Raw genomic sequence first — 23,129 nt, 5'->3', positions numbered from 1 at the left:
TGAAGCAACCTCCTCAGCCGTTGCGTACATGCGATCAAGCTGAGCTCACAATTCAATGTGGGTGTTGATTGCCAGGATGGCAACGCATCATCGCAGGCTGCACACGCGCTCATCTCTGGTGGCACTAACTAAGTGGAACTGAAGTCATCGCCTCGTGGCTGGAGGTTTGTGTCGGGGGGGTCATCAATCTGTTGATCACAGCCTGCTAGACAAAAAGCAATATGAGATTGTGCGTCATGCGTCCATCAAAGAAGAGAGAGAGAGAGAAAGAAAGAGTGAGAGCGAGGAAGAGAGAGAGAAAGAAAGAAAGAGTGAGAGCAAAAAGAGAGAAAGAGAGAAAAGTGAGATAGAGAGGAAGAGAGAGAGAGGAAGAGAGAGAGAAAGAGAGAAATATTGTGAGAAAGAGGAGGAGTGAGAGAGAGAGAGAAAGAGTGACAGAGCGAGGACAAGAGAGAGAAAGAGAGAAACAGTTTGAGAGAGAGAGGAAGAGATACAGTGAGAGAGAGAGGAAGAGAGAGAGAAAGAGTGTGAGGGAGAGAAAGGAAGATATGGAGAGGGACAGTGAGTGCCCACACTGTGGACAAAACCCTCACAGCTCACCTTTCTGCCACTGGTGTGTCTCCAACCATGTGCCGGGACATAGTGGAGCCCTCAAGCTTACTCATCTAAAAGGTAGTATGGAATCAGTAATGGCAGAGTACATACAACTGTGCACGCCTAAATCGCTGTCCCGCCTTTTCTGCATCCTGGCTGCTGCACCCCATCCACTTCCACTGCCCCAAGGTGTGTGCTTGCTACTGCGCACCCAGGCTGCTGCACCCCATCCACTCCCACTGCGCGGAGGTGTCTGCCCACCGCTATGCACCCAGGCTGCTGCATCCCATCCACTCCCTCTGCCCGGAGGAGATTGCCCGCCGCAGCACAAACAAGCCTCTCTGCTCACCTTTCGCAACCTGTGTGTAGAATGGAGGGCTACCACGTGCCGCTGCAAGCCCCAAGCCTGGTGCCCACGTACAGAGCACCCTGCATATCATGCAGCCCCGCTCTGCAGGCCACCACGTCTCACATTAGGTGCTAGGTCTTGATTTCACAATGGTAGAGGACATACCAGTGCACCTGGCTTTTCATTGCAGACTGCACCCGCTCAGCCCTTGCGGTGCCACTAACTCTGTGACCAGCAAGCAGACGCCACGTGGCGGTAGGCCTGCGCTGTCTGATGGCTCAGGCCTACACTGCGGTCCAGCAGGGCACACAAAACCTGAGCTGTCCAGACCGCTGGGACAGGCCATCACCGCAGGATGCACATGCACTCTGCAGTTACAGTAACCGTAGCTCAGTGGACGAAAGTCACCGTCCCGTGCCGGTGTGCCTGTGCCGGCCGCAGTGCATCCGGTGCAAGCAACTCTGAAATGGCAAGGAGCATGTGCACTCGGTCTTTTTTATTGGCAGGGTCACGTGTCCTGTGACGCCTGTGCCGAATGGGTGTGGGTGTATACCCGCGGTGAGGGGATGGCTGTGGCGTACTGAGGCTGTGACCAGCAAATCACTGCAATGAAAACCTGGGCCAAGTAGCGTTGTTGTCCTTCTCTGTAAGCATAAGTGGAATGGGCTGGCCTGGCGTATGCCAGTCCTGCCTGAGGCTGTGAAGAATGACTCCAGAGCTATGGGCATGGCTCCGACCTGGGCTGTATGAGGAATCAACTGATGCAGTGTCCCTGTTGTAGTGCTGCCTTCACCCGTGTAGCAAGCGCCAATGTGTCACTCTGTGAGCCAAGTCCCACAACATGGCCAACATGGAAGGTATGGGGAATCACTGACCCTACATTCATTCATAGTTCCACGCATGAAAGATGGTGGACATGACACATCTGTGTGGATATGAATGTTTATTGCACATTCAGTGGAGTGTTGCAGCTGTAGCAACACAGGGCCATGCAAAGTTCAATTTTCAGTTTTTGGCACATGGAGGGCAGCCAATTACAGACAAGCTTGTGTTCGGGGTTAGGCTGCGCCAACATATGTACTTCTACAATCACTCCGCCAATTCCCAAGCACTTATAAATTCACTATATACTCTCCTTCCAGTACTCTAATGATCCAGTCTCTACGCACGTACTTGTACAATGGCCGAGACAAAATTACATAAACAAAGTTTTCCCCACTGCCAAAGGTAACATGGTTGCATATGCTGTCCACAGCACAATGTAATGTGCTAAGGCCCAGGGGCAGCATCTTGCATACATAATGAACACATGGGCACAGATAGATAGTGTTACTGGGTACGGGCACATGCACTCAACTCCTTTTTATTACCAGGGTCACATGTCCAGTGACGTCTGTGCTGGATGCGTGTGTTATGAGTGTAAACCAGCCCTCCGGGAATGGTTGGTGCTAGCAACATGTACAACAGTAATCATTGGATCAGAAACAGATATTCAATCATAAAGGGTCAATGATTTGTCTGCAATAAGGTAGGGGCAGCAGATGTGAAATAATACACAAAAGATTCTATTGTAAATGGTCCATGACTTGTGGTACACTGAGGAAGGGGCAGCAGATGTGAAATTGTACACAAAACATTGTATCATAAAGGTCCATGAGTTGTGCTGCACTGAGATAGGGGTATCAAAAGCATTTAGTGTGTGCGCAGCCAGCGATGATGGGTGGTACAGGCGAGCCGCTCTGGAAGCAATGTCTGTTGCCTAATGGACTGCGTCATCTGCAATCGCGACTCAATGTAAATTGTAATCCCTGCTATCCACAGTGTAGATCAAAGCAGTATTCAGCACAGACATTGAGGAATGCTTTTAGTCACTTCCTCTTGACAAAATTTGAGGACATACAGTACAAATTTTGCTGCAATAAATAAATCATATCTCAATTTAAATTGTGAGGTCTGCTGACGGCAGTGTAGGTGTATGGAACAAAAGATGAAACATTAAGGGAATACACTGTCGAAATATGTAGGTTTCAGGTATGTGATACTTAGTTGCCTACTAGACTCTAAGAAATTAATGAATGAAGACTGAATTTAAATTGTGAGCCCTGCTGAACACAGTGTAGGCTGGAGTCAGTGGTCAGGAAGGGCCCACAGCCATGTGGCGTTGACTTGAGTTGCATAGAGTTAGTGGTAGTTGTGGCGCTCAGTGTGTGCGCAGCCAGCGATGATGCAATGTTTCTTGCCTACTGGACTGCGTCAGCTGCAATCGTGACTCAATCTGGATTGTGAGTCCTGCTCTCCGCAGAGTAGATCGAAGGCAGTAGTCAGCACAGACATCAAGGAATGCTTTCTGTCACTTCCTCTTGACAAAATCCAAGAACATAGAGTACAATTCTGTTTACAAGTAATAAATCAAGACTGAACTCAAATTGTGAGCTCTGCTGTCCACAGTGTAGACTGTCATTCAGTGTTCCTTTGGACTTGCAAGATGAATTTGGTCATTGTAGCTAAGCTATAACTAATATAAAAGAAGTTCTTGAAGCAAGGATACTGAAAGATTATTATGTAGTTTTTAGGAACGTTATACTTAGTTGCCTACTGGACTCTGCAATAAATGAATCAAGTCTCAATTTTAAATGTGAGCCCTGATGACCACAGTGTAGGCCGGAGGTAGCGGTTAGAATGGACCCACAGCCATGTGGCGTTGAGTTGAGCTGCACAGTTAGTGTCACCTGAAGCAACCAGCGTGGGTGGAGCCTGCGATGATGCATTGTCCGGGTGGGCCGCACTGGTAGCAATGTCTTTTGCCTAATGAATTCTGCCTCAATAAGTCCACGTGGTGTTGACTTGTGGTACACTGAGTTAGTGGCACCTAAAGCACTCAGAGTGTGCGCAGTCTGCAATGATGCGTGGTTCGGACGGGCCGCACTTGGAGCAATGTCTCTTGCCTACTGGACTGCGTCATCTGCAATCGGGTCCCAATCTGTGTAACATTCTTAACCCATCATATATATATATGCCAAGGTGTATTGAAGAATGAATGGGTGGATGAGTGTTTGTATGGATGCTTCACTGGATGTGTGACTGAATGGATAAGTGAGAGATTATATGTGTCTCAGCGAATGTGTGGGTGATTGACTAATCCGTGTGAATGTCTGTATCGGTCTGTCAGTTTGTGTGTAAGGGGCTGCATGAGTTGTTGAGTAGCTACATGAGTGTCTATATGGGTTATTGATTGGTTGTCAGAGTACTTATATGAGTGCCTGAGTGTCTGTGTGGGTGGGTGAGGGTGTGTGTGACTCCTTTCTTGGATGTCTGAGCGGGTGATTCACTGGGTGTATAGGTTCATGATTACATCTGCGAAGGGCTCTATGGATGAGTGAATGTGTATATTGCTGTGTCTTGAGTGAATGGATGTCTCAGTGGTGTATGGGTGAGTAACTGCATATGTGCATGGCAGTATATGTGAGTGCTGGAGTATATAAGTGACTGGATGTGAGAGTGAGTGATTGTGAGAGTGGCTGTATAGATAAGTGTGAACTGACTTCAGTGATTGTATAAGAGAGTAAGTATGTGTTAGTATATCTATGAATACGTGATGAGCTGTGTGTATAACTGTGTCGGTTAGTAAATGGCAGTGTTCTTGACTCTTTGGGTGAGTGACCAGTTGTGTCACTAACTGTATGGGTGAGTGGCTGGGTAGGAGTGTCTGTATAGGTGTATAAGTACATATAAGTGTGGGTGTAAGGGTGAGTGACTGCGTGTATGAGTGGCTGTGTGGATGAGTGAATGGATGTGTGTGTAGACTTAGGAATTAGTGAGTGGGTATGTACTAACTGCTATTGGTGTGTCTATGGTTTCGAGATTGGTAGTCTGAATTTTGGAGTGGGAATATGGAAACTTATATTAGAGTGTGAGTAAGTGCATCAGAGATTATGTGGATTTTGTAATCAGTGCAGTAATATGTGATGTCATCAGCAGTGCACTGCGGGGATGCAAGGTATGGTTAGCTCAACTAACTATAACGGCTGAATTACTATGGTTTTGTATGATTGAAATGTCCGCCTAACTATAACGTTTCTGTCACATTTGTTTTTTTAATTGAATTTCCAAGGACTTTTAAATGCTAATTCCTAACTATAACGTCCTGAAACCTGTGTTTTTTTCCAGTGAATTTCTAAGGTTTTTTTAAATGGAAATTGGTAACTATACCATCGCAGAAACATGTGTTTCTTTCAGTGAATTTCTGAGCATTTTTTAATGCTAATTTCTAACTATAATGTCCCTGAAACCTATGTTTTTTTTTCAGTAAATTTCTAAGGTTCTTTTAACCCTATTAGTGCCCATTGAAAATCCTTCAGTGCCAAGCCATTTAATGACTTTTTGGAGTGATTTGCTTTAACATGCTGTAGTTTGTGTAATTATGATTATAATGTTGGGAAACTATACATTTTTGGTTTCAGTACTTCATGAACTATTAATTTGCATATAAAACTTACATTTATAAAACACCCTGAAGTCACATGACACAATTCAAGATGGCCGCCAGGTGACTGTGAAAATTACAAATGCAGATACAAAAATACAAAATATTTATTAGTCCGTTTGCTCACCTGGTAATAGGACAGATTTTGATTTTGATTTAGTTTTTTGTGTTTTTATGGCTCTTTGTCAAACTATCACATAGATATAAGGCACAAATATTTTTCATGTTTTTCATGTTTTTCTATTGTTGTGCAGAATCTAAACTTATAAGCCTAGCAGAATTGGTTCACAGAAGTAAAATGGATGTTTCAGAGACTACCATTAGTAAATTTATGAAAATACATCTTTTTGCTGCTTTTGACAGCACTTTTCATGCTACAAAATGGCCAACATGCTGTTTCGTCTGTTGGTGTTTTCATATAATGATCTCAGTCTTGTTATTGGACATATGTTCAACATCTCAAAATATATTTTCTGACTTTTATGCACTGTAGTGATGCATATTTTGTGAATGGTTGGCATATGATTTCATGCACATAACTCCTAAAGGTCACAGTCCTTGACCTTTGACCCTAAATGGTAGCTACTGGAAGTGAGCAAAGGATATATCTTTGTAACAGTGAAATTGTTTTAGCAAAGTGAGGTATCTTTGTAAAGGTCATTGTCTGATCTCACAGGTCAACTAGATACATTTTATAAGAGGTGAAAAAACCGTGGCCTTTGACCCCTAAATACACTTTTTTAACCCTTTTTTCTGTTTATTCTGTTACCCTTGGATCAATTTCAACAAGTGCTGCATTATTGGACTCGGCATGCAAAGTACTATTTCTGCTTTGCATAATGACTTCATCTTTGTCCCAAAAACCGGGATCTTTATTGAAAAGGAGGAAATGCATCTTGACGTTGGGGCAGTGCCATAAAAGGCTGGACTGTCCAGAGAAATGCTGGATGTCTGGTCACCCTGACAAAGATGTTTAAACATTTACTTACACAGCGAGGGGTGGAATAGTGCTTTGTGGGAGAAGAAGCAGAGCCATGCCAATGCCTCCTGTGACTGAAGACATTTAGGACTGGGCAGGGTGCACACCAAAATGGAGAAGCCATATGATTTCATGCACATAACTCCTAAAGGTCACAGTCCTTGACCTTTGACCCTAAATGGTAGCTACTGGAAGTGAGCAAAGGATATATCTTTGTAACAGTGAAATTGTTTTAGCAAAGTGAGGTATCTTTGTAAAGGTCATTGTCTGATCTCACAGGTCAACTAGATACATTTTATAAGAGGTGAAAAAACCGTGGCCTTTGACCCCTAAATACACTTTTTTAACCCTTTTTTCTGTTTATTCTGTTACCCTTGGATCAATTTCAACAAGTGCTGCATTATTGGACTCGGCATGCAAAGTACTATTTCTGCTTTGCATAATGACTTCATCTTTGTCCCAAAAACCGGGATCTTTATTGAAAAGGAGGAAATGCATCTTGACGTTGGGGCAGTGCCATAAAAGGCTGGACTGTCCAGAGAAATGCTGGATGTCTGGTCACCCTGACAAAGATGTTTAAACATTTACTTACACAGCGAGGGGTGGAATAGTGCTTTGTGGGAGAAGAAGCAGAGCCATGCCAATGCCTCCTGTGACTGAAGACATTTAGGACTGGGCAGGGTGCACACCAAAATGGAGAAGCCAACAGATGCAAGCCAGTGATATGCCTAGTGTGTCATAGGCCCTTACATCATGGACCCTTCTGTCCTCTGTTTAGATGGCAAAAAGACAACAGCATTGGGCAGGCTGGAGAATTGATGGAAAGACAGGACTCAAGTCAAAGACAAGCCCAAAATAGGGTTGACTATAAGAGTCAAAGCATTGTCTGAGCTAACAAAAAATGTTTTGATCTTCCCTCATGAATGTTCATTAATGTATTTCACAACTAGTCATTATTCAGACTCATAGACATAGCCCTTCTCATTGCAAATCATTACACAAGAATGTTTTCTTCTTTCAAGCTACAGCATAACATATTGTAAGGTTTTTAATAGGAAGTTAGAAGTAAGAGTTATTCTTGGTTTTGCTTGTTAATCAGCAGATATGGCCAGGACACACATCCTTAAAAAGAACAAAGTAAAATCACTCATGGAAATTCTTTGTGATTTATTTAATTTCTATGTGATCAAGCAAGCCGGGCCGACGACGCCTGAAATGCCAGAAACCGGTCCCCGGAAGCTTGTTTCCTTCCCAGTGAAAGAATTGGGTTGGTAGTTTAGTCTGCCCTGTTCCCATGATGCACTGGGCCAGGGACAGACTGATTTCCATATAGTCAGGTTCTGAGCTGGGATGGGGCAGTGAGATAAATAACGGTGATGGATCAAGCCCTGATCTTTGGACTGGGTAAGAGTGGTCTGTTTAACTCAGACACTCTGTTCATCACCACCCCCTTTTCTAAATCGTTAAAAAGAACAGAAGCAGGGGACTAGTCAAGTTAGGCAGTTGGCACGTGACATAACAGGAACTAATATCACAGTAAGTAACAAACTAGTCATACTAAACGAGGTACCAAGAACAAAGCACAGTACATGCATTGCATTAAAAATACTAAAAACGAATAATGAGGCCTACCTTGAAAGTCAAGTTTAGCTGAAATTCAGCCTCACGGCGGAGAGCTGCTTGATAGATATTCACCAACATTGAAGTTCCTGCTATGCTGTTTCTGCCCTTTTTGGCCCTGCCCTTCTGTGTTGGAGCCGATGCCAAAATCGGAGCCATGTTGCTCTGCTGTACCAGTGCTGTGGCAGCCGTGGAAAACTGAATTGTCTTGGGAGAAGCTCCATACTCTCTGTCTTGCCGGCGCTCACTGATTCTTGCTGGTGCTGGTGATCTATCTATCTATCTATCTATCTATCTATCTATCTATCTATCTATCTATCTATCTATCTATCTATCTATCTATCTATCTATCTATCTATCTATCTATCTATCTATCTATGTATCTATCTATCTATCTATCTATCTATCTATCTATCTATCTATCTATCTATCTATCTATCTATCTATCCATCTTTAAAATATATATTAAATCTATTTTAATTTTTGAAATTACTGTTACTATTTAATATATTCCATATTTATTATTTAAATGTATATATATATTTAAAAAACTATATTTAATGCAATGATATTTATTACAACAATATTTTCCCCATATTATTGTACTTACCATTATTAGTTGAGGATGACGCTAATTTTGACTTCGATATTTTGGTCATGATAGTTCTGTAAGGGGATATTTTGGGGGTTGATATTATATCACTGGACCATGCAGCACATTTCCATATAGCTGTAACTGCTTTAGCTGCCCGTGCTCTCCAGAGGAGAGATCACACTCCCATGCAAAATATGTTTATTAAACCCTATCTACCTCTTAGTGAGTCTGTAGTGGGAAACCGTACTCATTTTTGGAGAGTGTGGGCCCATTTTTCACCAACAGACCATGACCCAGATCAAGAGAGAAAGATAGAAATGGAAGAAAGAAGGAGAAAGAACGATAGGAACACATTCCTGAAGGCAGAATAGGGGTTGAAAAACAGTCAGCAAGAATAAGTCAAAGCAACTGAAGGATAGTAGAAGAAAAAGGCAATGGAAGCCATGCCCTTCAGCAATGTGGCCCTAAAAAACGTTTGGAGCTCTAAATTCATGTTCTTACAAACAACGCAAAGCCCTCAAAAGGCTTTCACCTCCACAGTTAGCAGCAGACATCTCCCATGTTCTTATTGTTGGCATAACTATATCTAAACCACACAAATATTCACCAGTGCAACAAAAGGACAGCTCACCCGGGAATCAATACCACCAAAATACGCACACAAAGATTGGACAATAAATTTCATAGCAAGAGATATCCGCTTCACATTAAAGTAAGTGTAAGCCACCTAGTGTCCAAGGATGAGAAGGGAATGTCAATAAAGTTAACTCACAACTCAAAAGAAAAGGCCACTTGCATTCCTAATCTCAAACAGCACTCTCAAGAAAATATTGGCCTTCTCAAGGAAATATTGCTTGCAGATATAGGAACAGTGAGAGACACCACAAACTACTGACAGTAATCAGAATCTACATTTCACCACTTTCACTAATTAGAACTTTGTGCACTTTCATCTCATACATAGCATATCTCCTAATTACATCAGCCTGGCAGACCTAATAGCATCATAACAGCAAAGCTACCTTGGGTTACTGTGTCATAAAATAGTACATCTGCAGCTTGTTTCATGAAGTAGTGGTGAGTAGAAGAAAGAACAAGACCAGCCATACGCGGGCAGGGTATCAACTTGACAAACTTTAATACAGCCATATCGAGTGCTCCAGAATTTCCAGATCTATAAAACAAACATGCTGCATTCCTTTCAAGAAAGAAAGCTCTTCAACATTTATTGATTGGAATTCGTAATGAAAGCACATCATTTTGATAATTTGGAAATTGTTTATTGTAGGGGTATGAATTATTTAGATTTATCTGCACAAAAAGTAAATATTTGGATGATGGAAGAGCAAGCTTGATTATATGAGACAGCTCTTATTTGAAATACAAATATACAGCTACAGCATGGATGAGAGAAGAAACGAGCAAAATAGTTCTACAAGTTGACATTAATCTGTGTTATTGACAAAATATGAAAGAATTAGTTCAAGTTGACAATAGTGCACGTAAATATACATAGTTGTATGCAACTTCACAAATATACATCAATAAGTTGAACCTGAACTGGGATTTAACTATGAGTGGTAAGCAGGTAACATTTCGTGTATTACGAATATAGGTAACATATAAGGTGGGCATGGCAACTGACTATCATGGGGATTCTGCCTGCTACTCACGCAACAACCTTAAGCATCAAAAAATAAGTACAAAGCATTAATTTTGATGTAAATCATGGTTAATAAAGAGATGCCCATTTAGTGGCTAAATTGCATTATGTGACGGAAGAAAACCTGGGATCAGTCCCAGCTTTCCCACTTAAACAAATTGTGTATCCTTGGCAAATCTCTTTTGTGTTTGATTTAATAGACGTGAATGCAGCACCAATTGTACAATGAATCTAGGTCACATATAGAGTGCACTTGACAATTGACTCTCATGTAGCTTCAGCTTGCCACCCTCGATTCAGTCTCATGCGGCAAGCATTAAATACAAAACATTAACCTTTGTTGTAACACAGGAGAACTAAAGAGATGCCAACCTACTGACTGAATTGCACAACGTGAAAGTACAAAACCTTGGATTGCCACTTGGCCAAATTGTGCCATCCTAGTTAAGTCTTTCTCCCACGTTTAATTTAGTGGACTGTAATGTTGTTCCATGGATAATAAGAATGTAGGCACCAAATAAGGTACACATCAACATTGACTTGCATGTGGCTTTTACCTATCACCTGCCCTCTAACCCCATGCACCTTAAATTAAAGACAAAGGGGCAGATTTATGTTGGGAATGCGCCACGTTTGCGTCACGCAACTGCGGCGTAAACGTGGCGCATCCCTATGACCCATTTACAACGTGACGCATCTAGGCAGATGCGTCACATTGTAAAGCCCTGCGCCACTTGTGGGCGTTCCGGCGCAGGGTGGGCGTTCCGGGGCAGGTGCGCCTCGCAAAAATGGCTGAGTGAAATCTTTAAGATTTCACTCAGTCACTTTCAGACCAATGCTGCGTCAAAACCCTGTGCCTGCTTGAAGCAGGCGCAGGTCTTGACGTAGCATTGTAAAGATGGGGCACCCCCGGGCCTTGCTGGAGCTTGCGACACAACTCCAGCAATGCGGCACCTTTACGGCACAGATGTGTCACGCGTCTGTGCCGTTTTTGCCCCATGGTGCGCCACATTGTAAATGCGGCGCACCATGGGTGGCGGAGCAGCGGCGCAAAAAATCTGGCGCATCCCTGGGGATGTGCCAGTTATCATAAATCTGCCCCAAAGCATCAACCTTTGATGTAAAAGGGAGAAATAAAGAGCTGCCAATCTAGTGGAAGATTTTCACAAGAATTACACAACATGGAAAAAAGAAAACCTGGGATCAATTCTGGCTTTCCCACTTGACCAAATGGAGTGATCCTTGGCAAATCTTTCTCTCTCTTGTGTTTTATTTAATAGACAATAATGTTGTTCCATGAATGTTTCTAAGTTCACACTAAGTTCAAGCTATCAAGTTTTAGTAAATGTCTCTCAATATAGAGATCTAATCGGAAATGTCCTGCATTTTAACATTTTTTTTTTATTGGGAATCGGCTTTGCATATTTTGTTATATAAATTAATTACCAGTTTCATGGCTTAGCTCTCCCTGTTAGTTTGCAGGCTAGCCCTTTCCTAAAGAAGCAAGCAAGGCTGTAGCATGGGTGATTGCAATGGTATCTTTATAGGCTTTTGAGTTGGAAATTGGTACCTTTGGAAACTTTTGAGTTGGAAAAGTTTGTTTGAAATAGGGCTAAATTCTAAGCAGATGTTGCATCACAGGGGCAGCATGTTCTTCATAGAAAGGAAACCATATATCATTTGAAGTGAGATGAGTGAAGTTGGGCTGGGGTAGTAGTACACAGAAAAAGCTGGAATGAAGACCAAGATACAGCTGACCCCCCCCCCCCCCCCCCCCTCTCCCCCCACCCACCAGCATTCTTTGTTCGGATTTGTTGATCCTCTTTCTGTCCAGTTTCAGCATGTGCTCCAGCTCCAATGGTAGGCAAGACTCAGGTGGGCTAAGAAAGGTGAAGAGGTTCGAGAATAAAAAGACCAACTTTCAGGCGGCTTACCTTTTTAAATGGTGTGGCACAAATGTTGATTATTCATTTTCTTGGCTCTCTACATTCTGGAAAATTGCAGGGCGACACATTTTTATATTCTACCTGCTAATTTCATGTAGGCTTCTGGCACTGGGCATGCTGGAAATAAATCACAGGGTGGACGTGATCCAGGCTTGAAATGGTTTTCTAGTCCTGCTACTTCCCATGTGAGATCCTTGTAGCAGAGCTGGAATTGCAAAAATGTGACTCCAGTAACCCAAAAATTGGGGGTCACGGTGTGGCCATGAAAAGAGGTTAGAGTCATGCGGGACGGACATTTGAACAACGGTGTGATACTTAAGGTATATATATATATTTTGTAATTCTTCACCAAAGAAAATGCCAACAACAAGAAACATGACAGTGAAACTGTTCAGGCTTAATTGGTCACAAAGGCTGCATTTTAAAATATCTTATGAGGTTAAGAGACCTACTGCAGAGATCTTTATGTGTCCAGTAAACTCGCAGGGAATAATATTAATGATGCAATAACTATTGCGGTTACTACACTTGCTGGAGAGATCTGTGTCTTGTGTAGTCACAGTTTTTACTCATTAAGTTGAGGGTTGTTAATGTGTCTCCTGCAAAGTACATTGTGTAAGATGCAGATGACAGATTTTTCTTTTATGTAGCTATCTAACTGGGTTACTGTTATAAATACTGAGAATATATTGTTACTTGCAGTTTATACATTTTAGTCCTTGTAAATATAGAATAATGAGATATGTTCGGGAATTATGCACTTGAATGGAAACTGCAAGTCACAGGTTTAGAATCTTTTCTTCAATTTGTCCTGCTGCTAAAAAGGGATTCTTTGCGTTGTACATAAGATTTATTTGCATAGATAACCCCAGACTTAACTGGCCTGATTCACAAAGATAAACTTAGATGCTAAGTTTATGACTTTGGGAATTCACAAAGGCATTTATGTGTACTATCTTAATGTCCGCACTCGGGCGAAGATCCGGCTCGATTGCGGACATAGAGATATTACTCGTAAAAAGTCTTTTGCGAATTCCCAAAGATATACACTTAGAAGTTTGGTCTACGTTTAGACCAAATGTCTAAGTTTACCTTTGTGAATCAAGCCTTACATTTCTAAATCCTGTCTTAAGTGTTCCTCTTGGTCATGCCCTCTTAAATATTGTTTAAAATGAAGGACACTATTTGACTACACCTTGTAACCCTCATTTTCTTATGGGACGCATTACGTGCACTGATTTACATACTTGTATGATTTATTATAAATGTTTAAAGTGTGTGTCTGGTGAAATTCAATCTGACACCCTACATTTGGGTCAGTTGGGATATAAAGCATTAATTAAAAAAAGTGATATTTAAATTGTAATTATGACATTTTCACAGTGTAAGCATATCTCCCATCTACAGGGAATGAACAAAGTCAAAAGCTTGCCTCAAAATTGTACTTTCTCTTAGTACTTGTTAAGTGATAGCAAGCTGCGTGCCTTTGTTCCCCTCTATTGCATTGGTATCTAGGTGTTATGTTCAGGACAGCTCCCAGCCAGGGTCATACTGTAACGAATAAAGGGCTGATGACCCCTTTATTTTGGCCCCATCAAGAATCTAAAATAACAATGCTCTTCACCTCCTGCACATTGCTGTTTGGAACGGAAAGCAGACAACGTGAGTGCACTGCTGAATTTGTCCCGATGATGGCAAACTACACCAGGACAAATTCAACACATTTTACTGGGGCCCAAATTCTTGACCGGGAGGACAGCATCTTCTTGGTGAAAATACCAGGGGCCGCATTATAGATGCAGCGCATTTCCCTTCACTGCGCTGGGTGCACGATTTTAAAGGTGCGCCCAGCGCAATGAAGGGAAATATGCCATATTATAATAAATGCACTGCCCCCAGGGCGGCCGCGAACTCGCGCTACCCTGAGGGCACTGTATTCATGTGAAAAACAGAACGGCTGCAAGCAGCTGCTCTGTGTTTTCACAGTGCAGGCAGCAACAAGCCTGCACTTTTAAAGGGGTATAGAGATTCCCTTGCAGGCAGAGGCAGGCGGTGACTGCACCCGTCTGCATGGGGATGGCTGGGGGGTCCCTAGAAGCCCCTTCACCACCTTCAGACGGCTACTCTCAGGAGGCGCACTGAAAGTGTGACACCTTTAAATGGCGCACTTTCAAAGCGCCTCCTGATGGCTTCTTTGCCTTTGCACCTGCGTATGTAATATGGCATGGGCGCAGAGGTAAAACGATTCCCTCATTTCCATAGGACACACCCCATGGAAACGAGGGAACACCCCCTTCAATATAGCACTGGTGCTGTATGTGCACTAGCGCTATAAGTATTACAGAAGGGGCCGCACAAGTGTCTGCGGCCCCTTATATATTACCAAAATTCCCTGGGCGTGCAAAGTGGGTGCAAACGCACGTTGCACCCCTGGGGCATGTTGTGTAATACAGCCCCAGCTGTACGCTGCCCACCTGTGTGAATCCCCGACTTGTGCCCTGGATATAGTGAATCCTGGAATGGAATCACTCAGACGCAGGTGGTAAGTTTACCTTTTTTAAAGAGCAGAATTATAAAGAAGCATAGCTCCGAAAAAAATGTGGGCGTCACAACACTTATCTGTATTAGGAGTACTAAAACAGTGGGCAAACAAATCACTCAGTTCTGACCAATTTAAGTTCACAAATGAAAATTTTGTCTAATGCAGATCTTACATACTGCCCATTATGTTACTGCGTGGGCACACTTCATGGTTCCTTTTCTGAAGCATCCTTTAATGATTGTAAGTTGTACATTATAACTCAATATTCTTATTGAGTTACCAATGTCACGTGATACAGACACATGCTGAATCGATGATTCATGCAGCTGTACATGATACTCTCTTCAGGAGGGGCGTCTGTTGTAGTTAGTTGCATTTAAAGGAGTCCATTTCTTAGAGACAATAGGAAAAGAAGAAAAAACAACCCCTGCCCCCTGGTATAGGACTTGTTTGCACAAAGTCATTCTTCAGGTGCTCAATGGAGTGCCAAGGGCATCGCTGCTAAGTTGTAAATGCAGGTGTCATCGCCAACCCAATACAAAGCACATAAGCACATTGCAGTCTCTTTTGTCCTCTCTCGCCTTTCTCCATCAAGTCCTTAGATAAGTTCAGTGCTATGAGGTCTGGTGCGTACATCCTCGCAGGGGCTCCCTCCTCCTTGAGATGTTTCAGCAGGGGCTTCCAAAGGATTGTATAGTCTTTAGTATGTTCTATCGTACTACATATCAGTCTTTCCGTTGTCAACAGATTAAAGAGCTACGAATGCCACTGATTAATATCTGGTGGGGGGGGGGGGGGCTTTCTTTTTCAAAGCTGCTACAATAGCATTTTTTTGTGGCTCCCAGAAAGTTCGATGTGATTAATTTCTCATCTCTCGACTGGTACGGTAAGTCTCGAGTTTGTACCGCAAAGCACACATACTTAAAGTTCTCTGGAAGAGGGTAGCCCAAAAACACGCATATCCTTTTTTTTTATATTGAGAATATTCTGGTACAAAAAGAAATCAAATACATAGATAATTCATTCTCATACTGTTATATCAATCGAAAACACTAATAGAGAAAATCTTTGTGTATTCGTACAATTTAGGAAAAAAATAAAACGTAACATTCATTAAATAATAAACCAGTCTGCGGTACATTGTTTGTGCCTATATAAATACAGTAATTAAGGTAATTAGAATCTATTTTCGAATTAAATTTGTAGGTCCCTCCAGTTCTTTAATGGGGCCCAGATCTTAAAGCCCATCTCACGCATTTCCCAGCCCTTACCCTCATATAGGGAGAATTCAATGTTATGTATTCCCAGAAGCCTAGTCCGCCATTCCTGCATAGACGGAGCAGATGCGTCCTTCCAGCCCGACGATATAAGGATACGTAGGACTGAAGTACATATAAACACAAAAGCTTCAATCTCTTTCTGAAGCTTCAGCTTACTGTCGGAACCTAGTATCATTAATGTAGGGGATATTTTGATCTTTATGGCTAGTAGTTCTTCCAGAAACATCTCAATTTCCTTAAAAACTGGATTTAATTTTTCACAATCGTAAAACATATCTAATAGATTGGCTGGTCCTTGCATACACCTTGGGCAATTGTTGTCATCCCTTTTGCTCCATTTAAACAGTTTATCTGGTGTTTAATAAAGATTAATAGACGTTTTATAGTGTTGGGCCCTTAAATTCGAGGATCGGAGTACTTTTTTATCTAGGTGCAGCGCTTTATACAGATCCACGTCTGGGTTTCCCAGTTTCTGGGCCCAGGAGACCTCGCATTTCTCAATATCATCTTGTATACCACTCATTAAGATCCCATAGATCTCTCTGACCCTTCTGCCTCCCTTTAATAAGTAGTCCTGTATCTACAACTGTTGGGTAGTACCAGGGTAATCTTTGGGATCGCAAGCTTCTTGGTTGCTGCTATGTGCATTAAGACTAAAAGACTGTCGTTGAATGTTCTTGAGGTGTGATTTTAACTTAGTCAACTTTTATCCCTTTGTATGTGATGTTGTTTTTTCCATATATCATGTATATTTATGACAATGAATTGTTTTAAACTGTTTTTAACATATAAACTGTTTTTTAATGTATTGGAATTGCTTTTATGATTTTAATTAATCGAATAAAGTATGTCTTGACTTGACTTGACTAATAAGTAGTCCAACAGGCTGCTTTTGTTCCCGAGGCATATCCGAGGTCTAGTGGACTTCAATGTCGGAGATACCTGTGTATATTTAAACCTCTGATTATCAGATATGCCAAATTTCGGTTGCATTATCTCAAAACTGAGTACTACACTATCCTCCATAATATCTCCTACAGTTCTAATGCCCAACTGCTCTCAGTGTTGTTTCCTTATGGGCCTATCGGCCCCTCCAGTAGATGAATCGTACAATACTGCCGCCTGGGAAAGCAAGCAAGCCCAATGGTAATATCTAAGATTAGGAATTCCCATCCCACCCTGTTCCTGGGGTAGAGACATACGTTTCACAGCCCTCCTAGTCTTGCCGTATTGCCATAGAAAATTCATAAAAATTGTTTCCATTGATTTAATCACAGCTTCCTCAATAAAGAACGGTATAGCTCGGAGGTTATACAAAATCTTTGGAAACATCGTCATTTTAAAAACATTTGATCTACCTATGAGGGACAGATGTAATACGTCAATTCTTTTGAGATCAGAGGCAATTGTTTTTAGCAGTGGTGTAAAGTTGTCTCCTATAATTGATTCAGTGGCTGTATTAATAATAACTCCAAGATAGACCGCAGACTTGACATATCTAATATCGGTTTTAACAATATTGTTGGTGCAAATTATCTGGGTTTTACCCTCATTCAAACGGTATCCTGAAAATCCACCATACTCACTAGTAATCTTGACAATTGCTCGCATTGCCACAGCGGGTTCAGTGGTAATCACTGCTAGGTCGTCCGCATAGGCCAAAAGTTTGGTGTCAAACCCATTAATAGTTATCGGCTTGATGTCCCTGCATCCCAATAACTGTTGCACCAGTGGTTCTATATACAGTGCAAACAGTATAGATGAGCAGGGACAACCCTGGCGTGTCCCCCTTGTGATAGCTATGTTTTCCGAGCTCTCACCTATTAGCTGCACCCTCGCCATTGGATAGCTATACATAGCTTTAAGAGCATTCAGAATTTTTGGACCAAACTCCCTCCGAGCCAACACTCCCCACAGATATTCCCACCTTACACCGTTGAATGCCTTTTCCGCGTCGAGGAGGATCATGGCCATCTGCCCCCACCCGTGGCAGCATGGGAATCAAACAAAGTGATTAATCAGTTGTTCCGTGGCCTGGAATTAATCCATGCTGCCAAGGGGAGACCAGACCGCCGATGACCCTCCCTAGCCTCTTGGCTAGAATCTTGGCATAAACCTTAGTATCCACATTTATAAGAGATATCGATCTGTATGACCCTGGGTTTTCTTTGGGTTTGCCTTTTTTGTGGAATACAACTATATTAGTCTCTTTAGATGTATCGGGGATTCGACCAGTGCATATTATTCCATTAAATAAGTCTTAAAGTATTGGGGCTAATTCATTTGAAAGATTCTTATAGACTTCGAGTGGTATGCTATCCGGCCATGCTGCCTTACAATTTGCTAGCTCTTGCAATGCCTCATAGATCTCCTTCATGGACATATCATGCTCCAGGGACTCCTTATCAACATCATCAAGTTCAGGACCTACTTCCTCACAATCTCCATTTCACCCATCTGACACCCCCTCTTCCTGATACAGTACCTGATAAAAGTTTTTAAATACCCTCAGGATATCTATTGGTTCCCCATAGTCGCAGCCATTCTCCTGTATAGTCACTATTATATTTTTATTGACTCTTTGTCTAATACGCAGCGCCAAAGCTCTTCCTGCTTGCTCTCCTGTTTCGTACCTATTGCACCTGTGGGCAGGATGTTCCCTGGCAGCCTTCCTTGCCATTAATTTATTAATCTCTGCCTTAATGGAGCTAATTTTCTGTTGACTCCCTTTACCATCCCTTCCGTGCAGGATATCCCTCCCAAGTTCCTCCTCTGCAGCTGCCAGTAGACCTAACATCCTATCGTTCTCTGATGTTTCTTGTTTCCGCAGCCGGGCAGCATAGGTCACTGTTTCACCTCTCAGGGCAGGCTTAAAGGCATCCCAAACATTATTTCTCGATGTGCTATAGCGATTTTCATTAAAGAATGCCACAGTCCATTTCCTCATTCGATCTAAGTACCCAATGTCCACTAACAACTTTCTATTGAAGGTCCATCTAGGTTGCTTTGCTGCCGTTGTGCCCTTATCATAACTCAGTATAAGAGGGCTATGATCGGAGATAACTTTGGTTAGTTTCCTAATACTGACTTTCCTCAGCTCTGATAAAGATATTAAAAAATAGTCCAATTTTGTGTACCTTTGATAAGGATATGAAAAATAAGTGAACCCTGGGTTATTATTCATTTTATTTCCGCAGAAGTCCCCTAATCCATGTGAACTGATCAGGGAACTCAAAGCTTTAAAAAACGAGGTTTCCGACCTGTATACGGAGCTTTGTTGGTAAGATCGACAGAGATATTTAGATCCCCACAAATAACAATGGGAGTAGGCCAATTGGTTAATTAATTCTCTAATGTATTAAATACCTCTGGGTCATCTTGTTTGGAACCATAGATCCTACAAACAGTGATACCACAGGAAAGTTCTGCAAGCGCCCATCTTCCTAGTGAGTCAGCCTTGTTCCGCTTTATACCTCCTAGTGAGTTTTGTCCAGGATTGCCACCCCTCTGATTGTCGAAGTCTGGGAGGAGCAGGCCAGAATCTCGAACCCTCTAATATTCAGCTACTGCCTTTTCCCCCATGGCAAGTGTGTCTCCTGTAGACATAGAAAGTCTATCCATGTTGACTTACAAACTGTGCCAATCTCTGCCTTTTTTTCCAATCGTTCAATCCCCCGACGTTAAGGGAACATATATTAAGATTTGCCATTATTCATTGTAACTTTTCTGGTTTGCACCCAACCACCACCAAGTATGCACGCTTAAAAGATCTCACACTGAGTAAAGTAAACAAAACATAGTACCATATATTCTCCTTTTCTTCTGATTTTCTCCCCCGCCCCTGCACTCTCCCTCGCCTCTCACCCACCCCGCTCCCCCTCCCAACACCCGCTGAGAACGCTCAGACCATGGTCTGGGCATGTGATGGATAAAGCAGTGGTAGACTGGTTTATTTTACAAGGCACAACAATATACCCTCCAGAACCCACGCATCATTAGTTTACGCAAAGTACAATGAAAAATCAATTAAGCATCCAGAAAAGTTCACCCCACCATGTGAGCTGTCCCCCCTCGCACTAACACACTACATCAAGCTTATCTTAATATTAAGCAGAGCCTATAAATGATCCTTGGGGGAAAAAAGAAGAACAAAAACATGAGACAACCTCATAATGTCCCCAAAAAGTCTTTGCCCTTGATTTCCGAAGAGAAGTATTGGGTCCGACCATCATGGGTCTCTTTTAATTGTGCTGGATTGATAAGGAACGCCTGGGCTTTCTTCTCCAGAAAGGGCCCGATTAGCTGTCTTAACCTCCATCGCCTCTCCACCGTTGCATGGCAGAAGTCGGGGCGAACGAAAAATGAAAACTCTCCACTTGACCTCTTGAACACGGGTCTAGCCTTCTCTGTGATTGTCTGACACAATAAAAAGTTGCCTAGAACGACCAAGATAGACCGTGGCTTCCCGTCCCCCCTTGCAGTGTCTTGTACTTTGAACGGGGTGCGGTGTGCTCTATGCACCTCAACAGCCCAATTACAGTCAGATATCTCGGGAAAGGCAGATTTAAACAATTTGATGATAAAAGCCCTAGTGTCTGATCCTTCTGCCCCTTCCTGAATACCCAAGACTCTGAGATTGTTCCTCCTCTGCCTGTTTTCAAAGTCCTCCAGCTTCCACTGGATGTCACTGATTTGGGCACTATGAACTTCTGCTTGATGAGAGGCATTGGACGCCTCTGCCTCCATTGAAACAATCCTCTCTTCCAGATTGGTCACCCTTTCTCCGATGTGGGTACAGGCCTTGGATAGCTTCCTCACCAACCCCTGCATCTTCCTCATTGCTGCCTGTGCCTTCCTATTGTCCTGGCGCGTCTCCTCCCTATGGGAGAGGATGGCCTGATGTATAACATCTAATGCAGTTGTAGGAGAAGGAGTAGGGGCATCCGAAGGAGTTTTACCAGATAGAGGCGTTGCTGAGGAATAGTCCCATTTTAAGTTCTTTCTATTGCGGGTTGGTGGGTTTACCAGGGAATCTGACTTCTTAGTAGTATTTGGGGGGTCCGTGTCACTCCCTTCATGGTCTGAGTCTAATTCACTGCTTCCTGGAGATGAACTCTGGTCATCATACCATTCTCCCCCCTCAGAAACCGACAGAAAACAGTCACTGGGTTCATTTTCCTTGTCTTTATCCGACTCTATGTTAGCCCCTGGTGGACAAATCGTGCCATCCGTTGTTATCGCGGCCATTGCCTTGGCCGGCATGTGAGATGCCCTTATTTCTGTGGTTACATCCAGATCAGGAGCCATTACAATGCCGGTGTTTTCAGTGCTGCTTTCACCCTCTGCTACATTATTTCTTTCCAACGTGATTTCACCTATGGGAGTTCCCCTCATTGCGAGATTATTACCTGATACAGGGGGCCCTCTAAAAATATGTCGGGCTCATCTGGTAAAATGCCTAAGTTAGCGGAGACCATTCCCTTTTTTGATTGCAATTCATGGTCTAGCGCGGTGTTAGCCTCTAGATCTTGCTTATTTTCAGGGGTTGTTGCAATAACTGACACAGCCTCCTCGCAGCGAGTGGTTTTAACCAGTGCAGATTGGTCTTTCCCCCGCCTAAGCATATCTACCACAGTTTGCTCGCTCGCCCGATTTTTAGGGATGGTGCCCCCCTTGTCCTTTCTCACCGGGTCCGTAATTGATGTCCGCCGGGGGTCCACGGGAGTCTCTGCCGATCTCCGCTCTGCTGTGGCTTCACCCCGTAGTCTGCGCGCAGCAGCAGCCGTCGCCGCCGCTGCCTTCGGCCCGGTACTCGCTACCTGCTTCAGAGCCATTCCTGATTCTGTCAGACAGTTCAGCAGTCGGGAGAATCGATCACTGAGCGCCCGGTCTGCTATCTTTGAACAGACAGCCCAGAGCCTATTCTGCAGTCCTCGCTTCAACTGCATGCGGGAGATCGCGTTTCCTTCTTCTTTCTTTCCCGCTTTCGTTGTCCTTATTCTCCCGCACTAAGAGATCCGTTTTGAATCAGCGTGGGTTAAAATTGCAAAAGAGACTTGACCCAGTCTCACCAGTGCTGCTTATGACCTACTGCTCGGTCGCCATCTTGGTTCTCCTCCAGCCTCCAAAAACACACATATCCTAGCTAGTACATCCTTCCAATATAGTTGAATCTTGAGATATGTCCCTCAAATACAGAAGAGGTCAACCCGACTTAGAGCCTCATTTATGAGGATTTGCCGTAGGGAAGCGCAGCAGGCCTTCCTGCTGCGCTTCCCTACGGCAAAAGAAAAGGGCAGGAATGCACCGTATCTATAAATACTGCGCATTCATGTCCTTTTTCCCTGTGCGGGGCAAAATGGGCTGCCTGAATCAACGGAGGCACCTTTGTACAATGGTGCAAGGGCGCCTGCCTTGCGGGGATGATTATTTTCGTACAGGAAGGTAAACCTCTCTGTACAAAAATATTCACAAGAGGCTTTTCCTCTTTCTACGTGTGCTGCAGAATGCAGCACACATAGAAAAAGGAAAAACTAGGAGAAATAAAGATATTTCTCCCCGTTGCGCCTCCCTTATGCCTTCCCTGGGGAGACGTAAGCTTTTGGCACTGCCTCAGATTCACAAATTCTCGCATATCTGGGGCAGTGTCAAAAGGCCAAGGATGTTGCACGCCCCCAGCAACACCCATTGCACGCCCCTTAAACGCAGAACACTGTGTTAAAGGGACTGATATTTATCAGGCAGCATTAAGCAAAAGAAAGTGGCTTAGTGCTGCCTGATAAATATCACGCAGGTTTCTGCGCCACGGAACGTCACAAACAGTGACGTTCCGATGGTGCAAGAAGCCTCATAAATTAGGCCCTGTGTCTCCCACCACGCTCCAGTCTGTTAGGACTCCGATCTGGGATGCTGTATCATAAGTGCAAACTTTTGGGAGGGCCTGGCGTCCCTTCCCTCTAGATCTACATAAGACCAGGTAGACAACCCTTGGTTCCGCCACCTTCACGATGCATTAAAGAAATATACTGTTTAGAGTGTGGACCTAAAATTCTGGTCAAAGCATGGGTAATGCTTGGAA

This window comes from Lissotriton vulgaris, chromosome 7, assembly GCF_964263255.1.
Source record: "Lissotriton vulgaris chromosome 7, aLisVul1.2, whole genome shotgun sequence".
Taxonomy (NCBI): Eukaryota; Metazoa; Chordata; class Amphibia; order Caudata; family Salamandridae; genus Lissotriton; species Lissotriton vulgaris.
This window is presented reverse-complemented; position numbering follows the sequence as displayed.